General features: G+C 49.2%; 1 protein-coding gene across 4 annotated transcripts in view; it reads right to left on the reverse strand.

Moving 5' to 3' along the window:
- Positions 1 to 22223, reverse strand: part of TENM4 (teneurin transmembrane protein 4) — a 718843-nt gene extending 696620 nt beyond the window's left edge. For 3 of the 4 annotated variants that reach the window (XM_087868192.1, XM_087868189.1, XM_087868191.1), the window contains exon 1: positions 21824 to 22223. The gene's annotated coding sequence lies outside the window, so the exon portion shown is untranslated. Of the gene's footprint in view, positions 1 to 21540; positions 21658 to 21823 lie in introns of those variants that run through there. The other variant, XM_087868190.1, reaches the window with a different exon arrangement.
- Between the last annotated feature and the right edge of the window lie 221 nt (positions 22224 to 22444).

The following is a 22444-nucleotide window of genomic DNA, read 5'->3' on the forward strand; positions in this document are numbered from 1 at the left end:
CCCTCCACATTCACACACCTCTTCAGTCACTCTTTCACACGCACGGCAACCTCCTGAAGGCTGGCTGGGGTTGTCGAGTCCCCTGACCTGGCCACCAGTGTCTGGCTTATTGGACATTCTCGACAAATACTAACTGAAAAACTCTGTGATGAGTGACTGAATTCCCCGATTCCCAAAAAGGAGTCCCAAAGAAGCGTCTAGCAATGGTGCATCACCTGAGTGCATGTGTAGCCTCTCTAGGTCCTGCCTAGAAGGAAGCCAAACTCGTTGGATTGTTCAATTCCAGGCCATGTTTACAATCGGCTCAGCTTAGAAAGGTGCGAGACCGAGGATGGAAGGAAGCCCATGGGTGGCAGCTGAGCCATTCCCCTGCCTTCAGGACAAACTCACATCTAAATCAGTTGAGGAGCTAAAAACCTACCTGGCTTTTTAAAGAATTAGAAACCACCCCGGCAAGCCAGGCGATGTGGAACTAAGAACCAAGGGCACCTCCCTCTCTGAGCTGAGTCAGCGGCCTTTGTCTGCTCTGTGACTCACTCGGATGCTTATAAGCCAGCTGAGCAGTGGGGAACAAGGAAGCCAAGCGGCTCACGCCCACAGGTACGCATCCTGCTCCTTTCCTCCATGTTCAGAATGGTACCCACAGCAACCACCGCACAAGGACAGACAGGATCCCTCCCGCCTCATTAGAAGACAAGCAGTTCCGGACTTAGGATGTGTTATGGATTTGCAGTGGGTTTAAATCCCACGGAATGGCCAGTTACCCACCGTGGGCCGTGTCGCTGAACATTTCCCAATTCATCTCCTCAAATGGAAGCCAAGATAATACCCCTCTTCTGGGTTGGTTGTGAGGAGATTAGGCTCAGCCACACAGTAGGGCTTCAAAACGTGTTAGACACTATCCCTGTCTCCACACCTTGGCCTGATCTCCCATAAGGTAACTAGTTTTGTGGGTTGAGGCAAGGCCCTTCCTCCTCTGAGTCCTCAGTTTCTCCAGCCACACAGGTGAGCCAAATTATCCCTCAGTTTCCGTCCAGATCCAAGGTGTGGGAGTTCAGGGTATGAGACTTCTTCAGCGATAGTGTGTGTGTGTGTGTGTGTGTGTGTGTGTGTACGCACACACATACAAATGAGAGAAGAGCAGAGAGAGAAAAAATACGAGAAACCATTTTTTTTAGTTCCCTTAATGGAATAAGACAGATTTAAATATTTTGATTCCAACCCACTGTGTTCTCTTTGTTCCATATATGATTTTATCTTTGTCTTTTAGCTCTTTCAACAATGCAAATCCTCCTCACAATGCAAGGTAAAGGTTTTCTCCCTCCTGATGACTTAACATACAAGAAAATGTTAAATCCTTATCCTTTGTATTTAAATTCTTTGATGTTTCCAATAAAATAGGTTGGGAAAGGTTGGAACAGAGAGCCATTCCAGGTATCTGAGTGACTAAAACCTCAAAAGGATAACTGAAACTGAGATAGTCAGAATACCCAAGAAGTGTAGCAGTAGGAGCCCAGGCAGTCTTCTGCACTGACCCCCTCTCTACGACGGGGACGGTGATCATAACCCTGCCCATTCAGTAACCTACGGAGTCAGCACTTCCTAAAGACTTTTGGAAGTGACGCTGCTCGTAGGAGATGTTCTGCAATTTTTTTTTTTTAACTCTCTTGCTGGAAATTTGGGAACTCATGTGTGCTATTTATCTCTCTTGGAGATTCACACTGGCATTAGGAAAGGCTCTGAGAATTCCTGCAGTGCAAGAACACATTTAACTTGTCCAATTTGGCATCTCTCAAACTTATTTGGACACAAACCAGGTTTTTTTGAGGTTCTTCTCTCCCATGGGAAAAATAAAGCTTTTATGCCCCTCCACATCCCCTGATACCCACGCATACATACGCAATATGGGAAAAAAACACTTGAAAACCAGTCCTAGAAGCCAATATGGGGCAGAGGTAACAGCATGCACTCCAGAGTCAGATAAATCCAGATTCAGTCCTAATTCTATCAGCAGTGTAGCCGTAGGGATGTTACTTAACCTTCCAGAGCCTCAGTGTTGCATAAATGAAAAGTGGGCTGACAGTGTCTACTTCCATAGAGCTTGTGTGTGCCTTAGGTGAGACGAGGCACGCCTAGAGGCTTCTGGCACACGGTTGGTGTCTTTCAAATGTGACTCTCCCTCCTCTCTCCTCTTCGCAAAATCACAAGCTGAGACATTTGAAAATACCCCGGTCATTTTTTTAAATGCTCATAAAACTTTACATCAAATTATTTCCCATAAGAAGCCTTCTTGGAATGTCTTTCCATTACCTAGTCTGCAAGTTTTCATAAATAGAGTCATCTAGAAAAAACATGGCAGGGCTGCTTTAATACATATATATGTGAAGGAGGCCCAGTATTTCATACAGCTATCTGGGATTTAATATCGAGGAATTTGCCCCTGTCAAATATTACTTTATTTAACGGAATGTGATATCACTTGATACAGTCATAAAATGCATTGCTATCAAAATACAGCTGTTATTAACATTACTAACAACTGCTTTATTCCAGGGCATTTTATTGATACCATAATGATGGGCACTTTTGAAATGAGTGTCCCCGGCTGATTTTCAGAAGCCTATCTGCCAGAGAGTTCATTCGATAATTCCACCAGGGTTTTCACCAAGGTAGAATGAGGAGTTTAAAATGCTTGGAAGCAAGTCATCTTGAGGTCACCAATAATTAAATAGGCACTAAAGGAACAGAATATGGAAAACATGTAATCTTCCCCAGCTCTGAAATAAAAACAGATATCAATGAGACAGTGCCTCTGCAGGGAGACTTGATCTCAAACTACAGCAGGATTCCTTTCAAGCCTGGATGTCGAGTTCAAAATATCCATTAAAAGTCTATGATGGACTTTAATTACGAGAGGCAGATGATAAGAGTCTAGTTCATTCCCTCCCGTTGTCCAGGGTGGTTTAGAGCTGCCAATCATCACCCCCTTCAAAGAGGCCCAAAGTGCAGATACCACTTTAAAGAAATGGCTGGACTGTGAGGGAGGGGCTCTCACCCCACAGGTGGTGTGATGGAGTGGTGTCAAAATGCCTCAGGGCCTGCAAAGTGCACTCAAAGGACCTCTTACTAAAAGCATCAACAGTTTTCCCATTATTCCAATATACAGCAGTTGGACCCAAAGATTCCTTCATCCCTGCTTCTCATTTCTCCGCCCCTGAGGTCCTTCTTCCCACTTCCATTCTGCCCCCCCCCACCATACACATGGTTTGGAGGTGATTTGATTCTGTGTCTGTCAGGCTAACAGGTGGAGCTCGCCTATACACATACACACACTCAAGAGGTAAAGGAGAGTAGAGGAAAGAACCCATCTTAGAAGAAGCAGCGCCAGCTATAGTCAGAAAGACCTAGGTTTGAATGCAAACTCCCTCACTTCCTGCTGTGTGGTCTTAGGCAAGTTACTTAACTTCTCTGAGCCTCCATTTTTCTGTCTGTTAAACAGAGACAAGAATACCCAACACCTAAGTTTAATATGAGGCCCCTGGTTCTTAACAGGACACCTAATAAAGTCATTCCCCTGCAAGGAAAGCAGGAGCCCTGCAGTCAAATTGTTTGTCTGCCTCCACTGTTTCCTACATAACAACTCCCTCTGCCCCGAGACAGAAACTAGCTGGAGAGGGCAGCTGGGAAAGAAAAATGTTCAATAATTCAGAAGCACTAACATCAAGTCTGATGTAGGTATAAAAATAGTTACAAAACACCACACTCCTCTTGTTTTCATTACAGCAACCTCAGCTCCGGGTAGGAACAGGAGGAGCTAGGGACTGGCCTGAGGCTGGGATGGGGCCTGGGGCAGGGGAACCTTATCAGGCTTCTGTTTTGGCTCTTCAAATTAGTCATCTTTGTACAAAGGCAAGGCAGGAATTTGCTTGTCACCTCTGTATTTTAAACCCACCTTTGGATAGACTGGTTTATTTTTGAATTGACAGTATGCTCAGCTGGGCTACTGGAGCAGAGAGAATTCTCTACATCCTGCCTGCTGACGGGGACCAACTGGGGAGCTCTTCAAGGATGCTGGACCAGATCCCAAAGCTTAGGCTCAAAGGAGCAGACTGATAGGCTGCCCTCTGCCCAATCAATCCCCCTAGGAAGCCCGTGCCATTGGCCTGTGTCACCCAGAAGGACTATGCTATTCCTAAAAGCACAAATTCTGGGAAAAGAACCCAAAGAATCCAACTAGAGAGCTAACGTTTACTAAGCTTATGTGCCAGGTACTCTGCCACGTGCTTTACCTCTATTACCGTCTACAGCCCTTAAAACAAACCCCAAGTTAGCTGCAATCCTCTCCATTTCGCAGTTGAGGAAACCGAGGCCCTGGGAAGTTAAGAGACGTCCCCCACAAAGTTCCACTGAGGAGTCAGGGCTCAGACCGAGACGGTCTGACTCCCAAGCCTGTGCTCTCTCCCCTTCGCCCTCCCTAAAAGCAGAAGATGTGGTACGAAAAGGTCTTCATGAAATATTCAGCTACATTTGTAGCTCCTGTCACGTCCAAGCCAGATCTGAATGCTTAGTCGGGGCATTTTTTTCTTGCAAGGGAGCTGCAGGGAAACAAATTGGCAAGTCCTACTTAACAAGACAGGGAAAGAGGGCCTGCCGTTGGTCCGCTCCAGGTACGGGGGCAAGTCTGTGCATGTGCCCAGAGCACGAGGTACAGGGACAATTTAGTGGGAGCCAGGACCAAACCTACTGCTTCTAGCAGCCCAGGGTCTCAGAGAGTTTCTTTGCCCCGCCCCCCCCCCCCCCCCCCCCTGTCTAGGAGAGAAGAGGGAGGGATCAGCAAGGGTGAGGGAGCCTGGAAGAGTAGAGGAACGTCACATTTCTTGTCCTTTCAGAAAACACAATCTCATCCTTCAAGTCCAAGGCCAAACACTTCTTTCTCTTTAAATCCTTCCTTGGCTCCTCCAGTCCAGCCTGGTGTGAGAGTTCTTTCTCCCATGTGTCTCCTTCGTGCCCAGCTCTGTGCTAGAACGTCAGTGAATGCTACTCCACTTCACTGGGAAAACAGGTATGGTTCCTCCATATTGAAGAGGAAGGAACCAAGACTTAGAGCTTGTTTAATCTGCCAAAGGTCACACAAGCCAGCACGGTGGGTCTCAAGCAAGGACAGCCCCCCGCAACAATTATCTGGTCAATGGTGCCAAAGCTGACAATGTCTAGAGGTGGTCCAGAGCCACGATTTTCAGTCAGTCTTCAATTCATGTCTGGTAATACTCGGAACCGTATCCTAAGTGCCTGGAGGTCTGAGTGGACTCTCCTGCCCTTCTGTGCTGAACGATACCTACTCTGGGGCCGAGTTCACTCAGCGAGCTCTTACTGACTGATTCATCAGTATACTTAATAATGGTGCCAAGGATCTGGATAAGCAGCCCCACCCAAGGGAGCCAGCCATTCTGTAACTGGATCTTTAAACGGGACAGTGAGTCCAACTTCCCACCTCCTGCAGGAAGCTTCTCCTCGATATTCTAACAGCCCCCTGCTTGCACACCTCCCACGATGGGGGACTCACTCTCTCCACAGGCAGAACAGTACTTGGGAGAATGTTCTTCCTGGTGCTGAAATAAAGCCAGCTCTCCACCCCATCTCCACCTACCTCAGCCTCTGGAGCCCTTGGGGAAAGACTGTGGTTAGCATCTAAGAGACTGGTCATGTGTTCCTGACTCCTGGAATGGTGAAATACAAGAACACAGCCTTAGAGCCAGAAGGATCCCGATTCAAATCCTGCCCCTGCTGCTCACATAGTTGGTGACGGAGCATCACGGTCAGCCTGGCAGAGTGGCTATGTTCAGCACACAGTAGGGAGCTCAGTACACAGTAGGGATCAAATGTCCTACTTAGCTGCCAGGGTCTGTTCACAGGGACCTGGCTCCCCTTTTGATATGAGCTCTGTGACACCTGCTGGCCTTCCTCACATCACATGCTCTCTTTGGCCTCTGCCTGCCTGTCTCTGGGGTCCACTTCTGAACAAGTGAATTTAATTCCCTGATTATTAAGGAGATGGGAAACTGAGATGGGTGACAACAACAAATCAAGAATGACAACCATGAGAGTTACCATGGCAACAGTTTAACTTGAAAAGTTCCAAGAATGCACTGTAAATTAGAGGCATGCACACACACACACACACACACACACACACACACACGCACACACATGCCTGAATATGGGGGCCTCGGAAACCTGCTTTGATGCCTGAGACCATCACCAAACTCCAGAGTAGAATGAATTTCCCACCCTGTGTCCCACCTTCAGGGGTGGGTTATGAAGGCAAATTCTCCTTCGAGGAACCCAAATTAATGCTTGCTACAAGGCATCATTCATCAGTGCAGGCAGGTGTCAGGAGAGGCTAAACCTCTTCTATGAAAAGTTCTGGCTGAAACAGACATCTGACGATGGTGCACATCTTGCTCCTGCCACAGAGTAGACTGGTTTTAAGGACTAAATGAAGTAATGTAGGCCAAACGCACACGATTCCACAGAGACTGAGAGCCTCTTATTGGCAAACACCGTTCTAGGCCCTGGAGTCACCGTGAACAAAAGGCAAAGATTGTTGCCCAGTGGAGATTTACAATAGTCATGAGAGATGAAACAGACAGATGACGGCCAGACCAGCCATGAAAACAACTCTACCCCCCACCTCTGCAGCGGCCAGCCCCAAATGGTCAGCACCCCAACAACCTGCCAGCTTTTTACATTTTTGCCCCCACTTTTTAAATATGAACCCCACTCAGGACCACTGAGAACGAGCAAAATACGCTTCCCAAACTAATCACATAGAGCTCCAGGTTTCTAGTTAGACCGCCTCCAGCTTCGCCTGCCAACAGCCTCCAATCCAAGCTGCCCAAGGCTTGCTTTTGTTTTCGCTATGAAGCTTTCCCACCATTCTGCCTGACGCTGAGCCTCACCAAAGGCAAGTGAGGGTGGCTGACCCCCTTGGACTCAATGCTTGTTCTCATCGGAGTAGTCCTCATTTCTGCAATCAGTAAGCATAATACAGAAGCAAATCAGCCAGCATGCTGTGCTCTTGACCGGTCTTCCCACCTCCCCATCCCACCCTCGTACTCAGATCATTCTTAACACAGCAGCCAGTGTCATCTTGTTAAAATTACAACACGGAGTATTTAAGCCCACAAAAAGAAGAAAATATACAGCAGGGTAAGAGGTCTAGAACACTGGGGGCAGGAAGGGGGGGTCACATCCGATGCAACAGGATGGTCAGAACGTGATACCGGAGGAAGGACCTGGAGGTAGCCAGCCATGTACCTGTCCAACAGAAGAATATTCCAGGCAGAGGAAACAGCCTTGAGGCAGGACTGGGCCTGACACGTTTCAACACAGCACAGGAGGTGAGGTCAGAGATGCAGGAGAGACCTGGCATGGAAGGAGGCCTTTACAGGTCATGTAAGGACTACAACCTTTACTCCGAGGCACATGAGGAGCCATGGCAGAGTTCTGAACTGAGAAGCAACCTGTTCTGATGCGGGTCTGAACAGGATCGCCCCGGCTCCTGTGTTGAGAATAAACTGCAAGGGGGCAGGGCAGAAGCAGGGAGTGCAGTGAGGGCCACGAGCACACCCGTCCAGGGGAGAGATGTGGAAGTGTAGATGGCGAACAGTGGTTGGGCTCTGGGAACAGTCTGATCATGAACCTCAGGTATGGGAGATACTTGAAACCCTCCGCTCTCTTTCCCTCTTTCCTTAAAAACAGAGAAACATCACAGATCCAGAAAGCAAAATGAGCTCTGGGTCAACCCCAGTGCCCTTCTCACCCCTGGGGAGCACTTCCATACACACCGGCCCAGAGAGGGTGCCAGTGGGGGTGGTCTGCTCTGACACTCTCCAGTGACACCTGGTATTCTGGGTAAGGGACCACTGCCAACATAAAATGCAAGTGCTGATCACGCCCTTGATCTAGTGCCTACCACGGGGACAGGAACTCAAATTAGACTCAGTCCTTCCACAGGGCCATTTAGCAACACCTATCAAAAGCTCCACAAAGCTGCAAAATCTTTGACCTAGTAATTTCAGGTAAAGAAATTGGGCTGAGGGAGATAGAAAATAGACAGGTACCTAAAAGCATTGAGCTCAGCATTATTTACAGTGGTGAAAAATTGAAAACAACAATAGAAAATTGGTTAAGTAATGATATATCTTATGATGGACTACTACATACCTATTAAAAGTCATGTCAGAGAGAACGTTCAGTGGCATGGGGAGATGAACAGGGTATATTTATATTAAGGTTACAAAACCATGTGTAAGGTCTGCTCCAAGTGGTTGGGGAGGAGGAGGAGTCGGGGAGGGGGAGAGAAGGGCTGTACACAGAAAGAATAATGGAGAGAAAACCAATGTGTTAGAAGGAATTACCTCTCCGTGACAGGATTATTGGTTGTTTTCATTTGTTCTTTGGGTTATCTTAGGTTTTCTAAATTTTCTATTGTTTACATGTATTATTGGTACAATCAGAAAAAAACACATTAAATAAAAACATGATAAATGTTATAAAATTTTCAAAGTAATCCTTATTTTGGTAATAAAAATCGCTACCCATTCTACAATGTACCACAAGGCTTAATGAATTTGAGAATATGAAAGAAGCCTGGAGGAGGCAAGAATAGGCAATGCGGAAGAAGACAGTCTCTTCTATAAGAGCTATGGTCAAACTGGACAACAACATGCAAAGAGTGAAACTGGACCACTTTCTTACACTGTACACAAAAATAAACTCAAAATGGATTACGGACCTACTGATGAGACCTAAAACCAAAAATCCTAGAAGAGAGCACAGGCAGTAATTTCTCCGATATTGGCCATAATAACTTTTTTCTAGATAGGTCCCCTGAGGCAAGGGAAACAAAAGCAAAAATAAACTATTGGGACTACATCAAAATAAAAAGCTTCCACGCAGTGAAGGAAGCCATTAACAACTAAAGACAACCTACTGAACAGAAGATATTTGCAAACGACGTATCTGATAAAGGGCTAGGATCCAAAATATATAAAGAATGTACACAACTCAACACCAGAAGAACAAATAATCCAATTGAACAATGGGCAGGAGACATGAACAGACATTTCTCCGAAGAAGACACACACATGGCCAACAGACACACGCAAAGACGCTCCACATCACTCACCATCAGGGAAATAAACGCAAATCAAAACCATGGTGAGAAACCGCCTCACACCGGTCAGAATGGCCAAGCCAAAAGCGCAAGAAACAACGAGTGTTGGCGAGAATGCAGAAAGAAGCCTGGAGAATACAACAGAATACCTGGACCTGGAATCTTTCTGCGGCACCATGAGAAGGACCACGGTTTTGTGTGTCTGCTGTCGCACTGCAGCTGCCACCAGCGAGGCCACCACAATGCAATACTGACAAAGAGGTCCACAAAACCCACGGACTCCATTGCTCTATGGCACATCACATCTGCTACTCCTGGACTTGGAGACGGGAGAAGGAAGAGAAGGCGGAAGCAGGAAGAAAGGTCTAGGCTTTAGAACCTGTGCAACTGGAATCAGTAGCATCAGCATCTCCTGGGAGCTTGTTAGAAATGCCGAATCCCAGGCCCTCCCTCCCACCCGCTGAGGCAGAACCTGCATTTACCAAGTCCCCAGGCAGTGCCTATCCACATTACGTTTCAAAGCCCTCTCCAGAACACAGTGTTTTTTTCTTATTTTGAGGTGGATTTGAAGTCATCCTAACAACCACAACAAAAAAAGCAGCCAACTGAATAGGATTTCTCAAGCAAATATTAATTACCTAAAAGATGTAAAAATCACCCAAACCATCCAGAAGTGCAGAGCTTCCAGGCCTTTGGGCAATGACAAGTCTCTGGCACCAATCCTGAAGAGCTACCACAGGATCCCCTTTCACAGGGAGCCAAGACCAGGTACACCCTCTGCTACCCCAGGAATCCTGAGGCCTTGCTGGCTGAGCGAAGGTTGTGCATGAGTGGTTAGCAGGGCCTCTGCCCAGAAGTATACATAAAAGGAGTAAAACCAGGTCAAAGGAATATCAGAATATCTCTAGGCAAAGGCTAGCTGGGCCTTTTCAGCACTCGGAACGCGACTGTGTCGGAATGAGGAAACGCGCTGAGTGAGAAGGCCACACTTTTCTGACCCAGATGCCCCAGTTTGCCAGGAGGCAGGGAGGCGATGAGAAAGGAGCCTTGATTACTATATCGGTCGTCCCATGGCTCAAATAAATGAGGTCACCCTCCTCATACATAAATTACTCAATATGGGATCGCTTTATGCTTTGAAGAAGGGAGGGAAGGAACATTTAATGAGGCTGTACTTTATGCACCATTTCTCAATCCTGGCTGCAGCTTAGCCTCACCTGGGTCCCAGCCACAGCTGTCAGAGAGCACTCTGGGGTGGGGCTGGGGCACGGGTGTTTGGTAAGAGCTCCCAGGTGATCCTACTGCATAACCAGGGTTGGGATCCACCGTATTGGGCACTGGGCTGGAACTCAAAATCTAGCAGCTGACAGCAGCTCAGAGAAGCAGGTAAGGAATCATCATGACCAAGCTGGTGCTGAGTGGCGAAGGGACAGAGCTGGAATCAGAACCAGGACCTGCCGGTCTAAATCTAGAGCATTGTGGTTCTTCCACTTCTATAACACCTCCACTTTTTCAAAAGGCAGGGATGCCAGAGGTCCTCTCAGCGTCTGACCTGCAAAAACCATAAAGAGGCTCCCTTGGGCCCTCTCAGTCTCCCCTCATAGCTCTGTCCACCATTGACCTGTGTTGACAGTGCAGTCAAGGCTCTAGAAGCAAGAATCAAGAAGACCGGGAACTGAGTGGGTGAGGCGGTCACAGGAAAAAGAGCAAAGCCAAGAGCTACCAGCACATGGAAGACACTGCCTGTTAGGTGCTGTGCAAGTTACTTCACGAATCCCACACCAACTCTTTGAGGTCAATACTTCTATTTTCCATTTTATAAATGAAAACACGATGGAAGCTCAGAGAATCTAAATAACTTGCTGGAATTCATACAGCTATCAGATGACAAAGCAGAGAATTCAAGCCCAAGTCTGTCGTGCATTTTCCTCCATCTTACATGGCCTTGGGAAGCACTTAATCCGAGTATATGGGGGAACCATCCCTGGTGGAGAAAAAGGAACTCATGACTTAGCTTTCCCGAAATAAGTTACTTTAAAGGCCTTGGAAATAATGATGCTGATTCAACAATGACAAGGTCTCACAAAACTGTCACAAACATTCTTTCATGACAATCCTGCCACCAACTCTAACAAACACTCGTTATTATCCCCATTTTATGGATATGGAATCTAATGCATGGAGATATGAAGTAACTTGCCCAAGTGTTAAAACTGGGAGCTGGGGCTGTCCACAAATTTGGTATCTCTTTAGCTGCCAGGAAGTGAAGAGTGGCAGATTTTTGGTGGCAAAAATTCACCAGGGCCAAGGCACCTGCAGACTTCCCAGGAAATGGTTCTAGGACCAGCATCCTTGCCTCTGTTACTCGGCAGCTCAGGGCTACTTTTCAGTCAAGCGAGTTTTTGTTATAATCATTCAACCTATAAAAAATGAATGTCTGTCTTATTTATTCCTTGAAAGGAATGAGTGCCTGGCTGGGAAATGCTGAGGGGTTTACACAGCATCAGGACGAAGTGCATCCAGGGAAACCAGGAAGGGTGCCTGTGAGCCTGCACGGAAGAAGGCCCGAGCCTCTGAGGCAGCCAGACTCAGTCCACTCCTGGCTCGGCCAGTCACAAGCCCATGCAACAGGGGCCGTGTCATGCAACCACCAGATGCTCCACTCCTTCATCTGGAAAGTGGGGATCCTGCCGACTTCACGAGTGTCCTGGGGAATCCATTAGCTTATGTTCCAGACAGCCCTGCACGCCAGGCCCTGAAGCCATTTGCATCTTTATTTACCTGTATGTGCCCGATGTTTTACGGAAGTGAACACTTACTCCTCAGTGCCATGTGATAGGAGATGAGAGCTATCGCTTTCCCGATTTTATAGAGAACACCGCGGCACAGAACTGGTGCTCAAGGTCATAAGGCAAGGACGTGAGGCTCTGGGTCTGCGCCTAGCTCTGGCAGGCTTCAAAGCTGAAGTTCTTCCCGAGACTCCAGGCTGTTCCGGCGGAAGAGCCTCAGAGAGCACGTACCAACGGACTTAACCGGCCATAAAGAGGAATTAAGGTTGGACATTAGGAAGTACGTCCTGGCCTTGAAGGTAGACAAACACAACTGGATAAACTAGACATTCCGAAACTGCTACAAAGAGCAGCTGGGAGTCGCTGACTACACAACATAGCAGAGAGAGGACATGGCCTGCATGCTCTGGGCACCCAGTTGCCAAACTTTTTAGGTGAGTTCACTTTGAAAAAAAAAAAAAAAGTAAAAGAAAATAAAACACAGAACTTTAGAGGAAAAAGCTAAAACAATTGTCTCAAAACCATCAAAAATACTATTAATTCACAGGCTACTACTTTTAATACTTTGTGTATTTCTTTTTAGTCCTACTTCAATGAATGTCTGCTTTGGAAAACATACTTGGGATTTAATAGTACAGCATTATTTTTTTAAAACATAATTTTATTGTGGCATTTTCCTATGTCACAAAAACACATGTTTGAAAATGACATTTAATCTTTATATAATATCCCACTGTTTGGCTGCCCGTTTTTACTTGTCCATTCCAATTGTTTATCTTTTTTTTTCACTATTATAAATAACACGGCAATGAACATTTTTATTCTGACATCTTTTCTGCCCATCTCTGATTATTTTCTTTGGCTAGATTCCTAGAATTGGAATACTGAGCTAAAGGGAACAAGTGTTTCTAGGACTACTGACAGTTATTGCCAAATTGCTTTCCTAAAAGGGTGTATTAATTTGCATTTCCACCAGCAGCAAAGGAGAGTACCTGTCTCCCAGCACCCTCTCCAGAATCCAGCATTGTCTTAGAAATAATCTTGGCTAATAGAAGTGAAAAATAGTAGCATGAGTCTGCAAAGAGACATAGAGTGTTTGATAATCTACCCCTGGTCATACAACCAGTCTGGATTTGAACTGAGGCCGCTCAGCTCCATAAGCCAGGTCCCTAACCACTGCTGGGGATACGCAGTACTCAGCCACATGTCAGCTATTGTTTTAGGGAATTTTACATGATAGTTCTGCATGGGCCGATGTCTTTACAGCAGTCTTTCATAATGCTGGGCAACTAGACCAACACTCCACAATAGAACTTTCTGCAATGATAGACGTGTTCTATATCGGCACTGTCTGGTATGATAGCCACTATCCTCTACTGAGCACTGGGAATCTGGGTAGTATGACTGAGGAAATGAATTATTAATTTTATTTAATTTTAATTAAATTTAATTTAAATTGTGACTAGTGACTACCGCACTCACTGCACAGTGCAGCTCTCGAATATCTTGCACATCACCCAATAAATATTTATTAAGTGACAAACTCAAGTAATCTCTTAATTCCACCTCCCTCTACCATACTTCCTGCAAGGCAAAAGTTTGCCTCTTCCATCCTCATCTCCGTGTGTCCATTTATTCTCTCAAATGTAGGCTTAATGCTATTTATCTGCCATGTGGGGGTGATGTGAAGATCAGCTAATTAATGTTTGCAAAGAGGTGCATTGCTGACTGGTTCTCAGAATAATTGCACGTTAATAACACGTTTAAACGACCAATTCTCATCCAGAGGCCAAAGGAGGGCTGAGTTTATTCAGTCAAGAGCTGGTTTTTCTGACTCGCTCTGAACTAGATCCTTCCACTGTGGACCTCATCAATACAAACTCCTTTCATCTGCAAGGTTCCACCAATCTGAAGAGACTGAAATGTACCTTCACAATGGTTTTGATGTCACAGTTTGATGAGTAAATTAATAATAGAAACAAGATTGGGGAGGGTGGATATTTAACCAACTTGAACAAATTGCTTTTAAGCTCTTAAGCACTTTCATTGCTTGCATGATAATGAAGCAAATTTTTAAATGTCTTCATCCACTCTCAAAGTAGACCCAGTAAAAGGACCTCTAAAGAGATACACTTTGCTAAGCGCTCAGCTTTAATTACATGGCATTCCAGAAAGTTATAAAGTTGCTATTCTAGAAGAAACAAGGGTTTTGGAGCCAGAGAGGCCTATGATCAAATGATAGTCCTAGGTGTGTGACCCTGGGCAAATGGCTTGCCTTTCCGAGTCCCAGTTTCCTCATCGAGAACATGGGGGTAATAGCAGCTGCCTAACACACAGAAGGCTCTCAATATGTGTTTGCTTGACTCTTGCCCCATTCTTCCACCACCTCGAACCACCGGATGAGAGAACTATGTCCCTCCCTACTCCGTCTGCTAAAAGATGCCAATTCTAAAACCCAAAAGTTAAGAACGGCCACATCCCTTTATGGTGTCAATCTATAAATATAAGACAGCTCCTCTTGACGTCCGGTGATCATTATTGTTACTTTCTGAAATAATGTCAGAGTAGGAAGTAGCTTGAAACTTGGCTACTAAAAGTGGGGACCGGGACAAGCACCACGGCATCATCTTGGAGCTTACCAAAAATGCACACTCAGGTCCCTCTTCAGTATCAGAACTTAGACTTTAACAAGACTCCTGGGGGATGTATGTGCATATTAAAAGTTTGAAAAGTACAACCTTACAAAACATCAAATCCACACTCCTCTCCCAACCTAACTGTACAGAGAAGGAAACTGATTCCAAGAATGGGCAAGTGTTTTACCCTAAGCCATAATGCGTTAGCTGCAACTCTTTTGCATGACTTTCAAGGGGTTCGAAGGCCAGACTTTTAGTATCAACAATCATTCCACTGCAAGAAATTCAGCTTTTTAAAAGAAAACATTCTCAAAACCTAAGGTGCTTGAGGATTATAATGATTCATCAATTGTATCTGACAATCATTGCCACTGTGGGCCCAAGCAATAAGGCTACCATCCACGAAGCCAATGCAGGACTCCAGGAGACAGGAAGTAGGGGGCACTGCACAACTGCTTTTGAGATCCTGCTACATTTCTGTCTTGTGTCCTTTTTGTTTTCCAAATGAAAGAAAGGCCCCGATTTGATGTTCAGAACATGACAAAGGACGAAAAACGTTCCGCTGCCTTCCCTAGTGAAACTGGAGAGGTGTCAGTATCAAAGACAGCATCGAAACACTTGCCAGAATTCTGAGTCTGTGACCAGTGGAGTGGGTTTCCTCCATGGTGACCACACCATGTAACAAGGATGAGCTGACCTCTCTCTGATCTAAGGGGACTCCTGATGTCTCCTGCTGGGTACGGGACATCTTGGAAATGGGAGGACTGGATTTCCTCCAGTGGCTCCACTGAATTCTTTGTCAGATGACGAGTCATCTATCTACAGGGAAGGGATTTTTCTGGGTCACAGAAATTTGACACGTGAAAGCAAGACTGACAAATACACCCTCTCACTGAACTGGCACGTACCAGGATGGGAAGAGATGCCCAACTACCCCCACCTTAGGAACAGCATGTAGGCATGTTAATTTATTTTTTTACTGGCCCAGGCACCCTGAAGAGAGACAGTTGGACGGATTTTCCAGCAAGATGCCCTGCAGCGGGTGGGGATAAGCTTGCTGTGGGTAGTCCCAATTGTTTCCTTTGTCAGATTTCCTAGGCAGCCATTCCAAGGCCTCGGAGCCAAAGGAAAAGGGAAGGGGGAAGGGCAGGGAGCGGCGGAATCCACCGCCTGAGCAAATGCTAGACACACACACTTGTCTTGAGGGACTGTTTGTCATTCACTGCGGAGCCAGCCCCACCTACAATACAGAGGAACATATTTACATATTTCAACTCCATTGCTGGCTGAAGAGCTACAGAAAGTGATGATTCGTAAACAGCCAGGGAAGAAAAATGTTCTCGAAAAAGGATTTTCCTATCACTTTAGCAGAACAGCTCAAAGTTATGCAAATCCCCTGCTAGAGGTTTGATTGTCACCCCTACCTCCCTCTACTACCCAGGCTCTCAAGCCCATAAGGGATTGCAAAGTAAACAGCCATATTCCGGTTTAAAAGATGAAGTAGAAATCACAGTGTAGCCTACTGCTTCTCATGTGTGACAGAAGTCTTAGCATGGCATATGCCCGTGACCCTGCAATCCTACTTTCTAGGAATTTATCTTAATACTAAAATTACACAGTGTGTACAAGGGTGGTTATTGCAGCTTTGTTCTAATTTAAAAAAAAACAACTAAAAATAAACAAAAAGTCAAAATTTCAGTACTGGTTAAATAAATGATGGCATATTAGAACACTGAGGTTCTATGGAGCCATTAAACGTGTTGCCATAGGGAGAAATATTATGGAAGAAATACATGGAAAGATCTATCATTAAATGAAATACATATTCCATACATTACGACAATGATCTCATTTTTTAACATGCATAAAGTCACACGTCACGACTCAAAATATGGTGAAATTTATTTTCCTTCTGTCTTATCTTGGGGCAGTGAACACAGATACTTTGATAATTAGGATAAATACAATAAAAGTTTTTTTTAAAAAAACTGTGGCAAAGTAATAAATACAGAGGAGTAAGCATCTACATTACACTGTTTCATTAGAAGCTTTTCTTATGGAAAATTAATGCATTCAGGGATCCATATATGCTGGACTCCCTGGAAACTGGGGCATGTGTTACTTTCCAAGTGGCCCCCATAGCAGTCTGTCAGTGAAGAGCAAAGATAGAGTGAGTCAGCTTTCAGCTACAATAAGCCAGGCTGATAAACCATGTAAGAAGGCAGGTAAAAATTGGTCTCTCAGATCTAGAATTGACGTTAATTTACCCTGTTCGGCTCTTGGAATCAAATCTGCAAGGAGGTGATTTAAACCCCATTGTTCCTTTGTTTCCCTTTTGAGATTTATGGATGTGGAAGAACGTTTTGGGACAGAACAGTGGCCAGCTGGAGATCCAGGCAGAGTAGCTGTTTATTGGGACTGGACAGGGGGCTGAGTACCCAGGTAAGGATTTACACCAGGTGACATTCAATCTTCTTCAACCCCTCTGAGTTAAAGAGTGTAAGAGGGCATCTTACATTGAGTCCCTCACTTGTACTGTCCAACAGTCTTTATCTTAAATTCCTAATCACCCTCTTTCCCATATTTTTAACTCTTGATCTGGAAATATCAGGTTATGTAACATGCCAATCTGCACAAGGATGTAATTCTGTCATAAAAAAGGACTCAATGAGGGAGAAATTCTAACAAAACTGGAAATGACTTTTCTAAGAAAAGAGAAGATATTTTTGTTTCAAGCACTTGAGCTGTTTTTAAATAGACGGGGGATGCAATGTTGCTGGTTCTTTTGGGGCTTTTGATTTTCCTGCCCAGCCCCCACCCAACAAATGCACAGGGTTGGAAAAGGATGAAGGAAGTGGAAGGGAATGATCATCTGTGAGGTTTTGTGACATAAATCCTTACTTTGTTGTAAACTAGAGAATATCTTCCCATTTATAGGAGAGCAAACTGAAGTACCAAAGGTAATTAAGGCCACAGAGCCATGATTTCCACCCAGTAAATAAAGGAGTTAAAGTCACATCCCCTCAATTTACTCCCACAAAACCAGAGAGGGTTAAAGGGATTATGCCACAGAGTCAGATCTATTGGAGGTCCAAATCTTCCAGTACTATAATACGCAGTCTTCCACTGCAACACCTGTTCAGTGGGGAGCTCACTACCTCATATTCCAGATTATTCCCTTCGCTGTAGAACTGCCCTCTGACGATTCCTCTTTAGGCTCAACACTGCTTCCACCGCCCCTGCCCCCTCCACCCGCCCCAGCCTCGAAGTGAGCAAGGCTGACCCTATTTCCCCCCAAAGTCCACTAGGGTGGTTTATTGGCTTACTGGGCCCATTCTACCCCCATCCCTCAAAAAAGACCTTGATGAGACCAGGAAGCTGGCAGATGAATCCAAGAAATCTCAAAAACCGAATCTTTCCATCCCTGACAGCTTCCCCACCCTCAGAAGACGGTAAATTCACACGCCAACCTGCACTCTGCCCCCGCTCACTTAAAGACACATGCTGGGAATAAGACCCTCCCTGAATTAGCCCCCTAACGCTGTGGGAACATCTCCGTCCTAAGTTTTGCCTGGAGAACCTGCGGGCGTTCACTTCCGCGACATTCACGAGGACCTACTGTACGCAAGGCTCGTTCGCCCGGGGAAATCAGCTCAGACTGGTCCAATTCCACTAGGTGGAAGGACTCCCACCATCACCCTCACCAGAGAAAACAGATTCTTTCTCATCATTCTCTTATAACGCCTACAAAGAGGGGAATCCCATTTTTGCGCTCTGTCTGGCCTCGCCGCACACCCCCCTTCCAGGCTCGCTCGCGCTCTCTCTCTCACACACACACTCACACGCGCGCGCGCACACACACACACACACACACTCGCGCGCGCACATGCACACACAAACTTGCTTCCACCACCACCTGTGAAAACATCCCTCCTAACTTTGGCGAGGAGTGCTCCGGGGCAGAGCCGAGCGGCCAAGCGCCCGGAGCGCGCCGGCGGGCGGAGGATGGGGCCCGGCGGGGAGGGAGCAGCGCGGCGGGACGAGACCCCGCGCGGCCCGGAGCTTGGGCTAGCACCCAGCTGGATCTCTGCGGTCAGGGCTCGGGTTTCCCGCGCAGGCCCCGCCCACCCGGCGGCCCGGCTCGAGCGGACTGCGGCGCAGCTCAGCCAGCAGAGGAGCCGGAAGCCGGGGGCAGTCGGTAGACGACTGCGGAGAGCGCAAGGGGGCCTCGGCCCGCGCGGCCGACCCGGGACGCCGGGGGACGGCGAGAGGCCCGCGGAGAGGACGGCTGCGCCCGGAAGGCGCGGAGGCCGTGGGGCAGGAGGGCACAGGGAAACAGGTAGCCGCGGAGCCCCGTCCCCTCCCCGCGGCCATCCCGCCGCGACCGGATTCGCGCCCAGTCCGGGGCAAGCACAGCCCCTCCGGGGCGCCCTCCTCCTTCCCGGACCCCCGCGGCCGGCCCACAGCCCCTCAGGCAGCAGGGTTAAAGGCGCCTTCAGCAAGGTCAAGGCGCGGCCGGCCGGCACCTGGGGGATTTTCCCCAGCCAAGCACGGGCTTTGTAATCGCATTGTTAAGGATCACGGCAGCAGCAGGAAATCCGAAGGGCCCCACAGTGCGAAGGGAGGATTTATTTTACAGCGCGGAACACACTCAGACCCGGGATTTCAGGGGGAGGGGATCCGAGGTTTCAGGACCGTGGAATGTGGCAAAAACAAAACCCTCCCCTCCACCCAAGCACACCACCACCTCCTGCCTGCGGGGTGGGGAGAGGAGGAGGGGCGAGGGAGTTCAGGGCCCCTGTGCCTCAGACTTCACCGTTCCGCACGCCTCTGTCAGGTCTGGGGTGGTTTATCCCTCTACAGGCGAAAAAAAGATTTAAAAGCACTCCACTATTGTGGTTTCTCTATCAAAGACCATCAACATGCTACAGGCTGCGGCAGCTATAGGAAGCAGGGAGAGGAGAATAAACGCAACCGAAGCAAACTACGGTCCGCGTAGGAAAGAAGCGAGGGGGCGGAAGCCATACTCTGCACTCATCCCCATCCTACCCCATTAGCGCCCGGCTAGCCCAGGAAACCAGGAATGGGTACCTAATGGTGGCCAACCCTGGTAGAGACCAGCACTCTCCCTCCTAACCCCCCGCCAGAGTAGGCCTGGTTGGCTGGAACGCTTGGTATCTCCAACGCGGACCAGACAGCGCAGGCAGGCTTCTAAACACGTGAAGGGCACTGGGTGTGAGGATAGGTTGGAGGAGATCCGACAGGCAGAGAAGCGAGGCTTAGGGGTTCCCCAGGATGCAAAGTTAGTTTCCTGAAAGAGCATCCCCTGCAAGGCCTCACAAACCCCCGAGACAGGCTCGGGCTCTGGGGACTCCACGAACCCTGAGTTCTGACCGGCTTTTTCTCTCCGATCAATCCCAGAGTCTCTACGCAATTCCTGTGTCGATAACCGGTTCTTTGGGGACAGCAGCCCAGTACCCAATGCCGATCACAGAGGTGGGCGCCGTGGTGTCAGGCGTCTCCCTGCCCTCCGGTCCCGGGATGGGTGCGCCCCGGTACTTACATTCCCCAAGCAGGCAAACTTTCGAGCTTGTCTTTCGCGAACCCGGTGCTCGCATCACGGTTCTGGGTAATCACTGAGCCAGTTTATATAATTGCCCGCGATGCCGTATGGCAGATCTTGCGTGCACCGCCGCACAGCTCAGCACTTGGGCACCCTCTCGCCCCCGCGCTCGAATCCCAAGCGTGCCCCGCCGCAGCCTTCCACAAAGCAGCAAGGCGATCTTGTGGATTCGTCAAACACCAAGGGTGCACGCAGGATCTACCAAAACCCAGGATCTACCCAGGCTGCCTCAATGCGCCCCTTTCGCTGCATTGGTGTCTTATGGATAACTGCATCTTTACAAACCTCGCCAGGCCTGGGGGGGGGTGGGAGGGGGGTAGAGACACGGAGTGGGGGTGCTGGCGCGATTCTAAAGAGGGCTCTTATTACCCAACCGAGTAATAATACCCTCGTCCACATGGACCAAGGGACACAAATCGCCTTAACGTGTCTCCCTGAAAGGGGAGCCAACTTCCAAAGTTAGAGACCACGCAGTTGAATTTCCAGTACTTTCCAACCTTGCCTAGGCGGGGACCCCGCCGAAAAGGGGCGGGCAGCGGCCAGCGAAGCCCACTCTACCGCTCAGCCAAGGAGGACTCACCAGTTGAACCTTCCCTCGCCCCTAGTAGTTGGTTGTGTATTCCCTTGTTGCGCGCGCGCGCACACACACACACACACACACACTCCGATACCACCTTCACGTCTGCTTCCTTCAGTAGACTGCATTTTTAAAACGCGAGGAAAATGACGGAGCTCGGTGATCACATTTCAACCAAGAGCGGATTTCTCCAAACCGGGGTGCGAGTAGCCTCTCTCTCTCTCTCTCTCTCTCTCTCTCTCTCTTCTCTCTCTCTCTCTCTCTCTCTCTCTCACACACACACACACACACACACACATACACACATACACAGTGTCACACTCACACCCAGCAGCGCTCTGAGCCCGCGGCTGCAGCCTCCACTCGCTGGGAAGGGAACGTCAGCACCGCTGCAGGGCGGCGGGCGAGGAGAGGCGAGCGCCGCGCGGGTTGCAGAGAGCGCGGGGCTGGGGTCGCTTTTCCGTTCCTCTGCTCCAACCGCGGCGCACGCGGGGCCGCTGCTGCCGGTGCTGACCCCGCAGGACGGGCTGCAACCGCCAGAGCCCCGCGCCGCCTCCCAGGCTCTTCCAGCGCCCGCCGGGGCCCAGGGGCAGGCTGGTCTGCAGAGGGGCTGCGGACGCTGGGGCTGGGGCGGGGAAGGGGATCCCCGCGAGGAAGACGAACCCGAGCGCTCCGCCTCCCTCCCACCCGCAGTCCCGAGTCCCGGACCCGCGCCCACCTCCCGGGTCTCCCCTAACCTTCGCTCTCAGACTCTAGTCCGCGGCGGGCTCCGGGGGTTGCGGCGACGGAGGCTCGGGCTCCAGACTGGCTCGCCTCGCCGGCAGCCTCCCGCCCAGCCTCCCACCCTTCCTCCCTCAGTGCGGGCCGAGGGAGCAGGAGAGCCTATCCAGGAGCCCTGGGCGTCCGTGCAAGCCGCGGCGACCGCGCCACGGCCAACGAGCGAAGAGGGGCAAGGGAGCCGGCGAGACGCCGCCGCGGTCCCCAAGGCGCTTTTCCGTAGAGCGGAGCGCGCCGCCTTACCGTGGCTGCAGGCTGCCACCGCCAGGGAAGCGGGGAGGAGGGCGGCAGGGAGGCACGGCGCCGCGCGGGTGGCTCCTCTGGCGCTCGGCGGCGCGGCTCCTCGGCTCCGCGAGCCCGAGCAGGGCGCCCAGGAAGGAGCGGGTCCCGGCTCTGCTCTCAGCTCCAGCGAGACCAACAATAGCTCCCGAGGGGAGCGGAGCCCCAGCGAGCCTCCAGCCGCGCGCGCACGCCCGGCTCCCGCTCCCGGCCGCTCCCGGCCGGCGTCCCTGCCAGCACTGCTGCCCCACATGAAACAGCTGCAATCCCGAGGCTTCTGGGGGGCTGGGGCGGGTGTGTGCGCGCGCGTGTGTGTGAGTGTGTGTGTGTTTAATAGCTTCCCTCCTCTTTTTCCCCTCCCTGCCTGCTCGCCTGCCTGCCTCCGTCCCCCACCCTCGCTCTCTTACACACAGACAGAGAGGGCGAGCGAGAGAGACACACACACACTCACACGCACACGCAGGTTACATGAATGGGAGGCGGGAGCCAATCCTGCGAGGCCGGGCGAGCCGCGGCGCACGGGCGCTGCAAGCAGGGCCGCACCACGGCGCGGGGGGGCGCCACGCAGGTGACGCGCGCCCTCCC

The sequence above is a fragment of the Ursus americanus genome, chromosome 16, assembly GCF_024610735.1.
Source record: "Ursus americanus isolate L20-20 chromosome 16, mUrsAme1.1.p, whole genome shotgun sequence".
NCBI classification, from domain to species: domain Eukaryota; kingdom Metazoa; phylum Chordata; class Mammalia; order Carnivora; family Ursidae; genus Ursus; species Ursus americanus.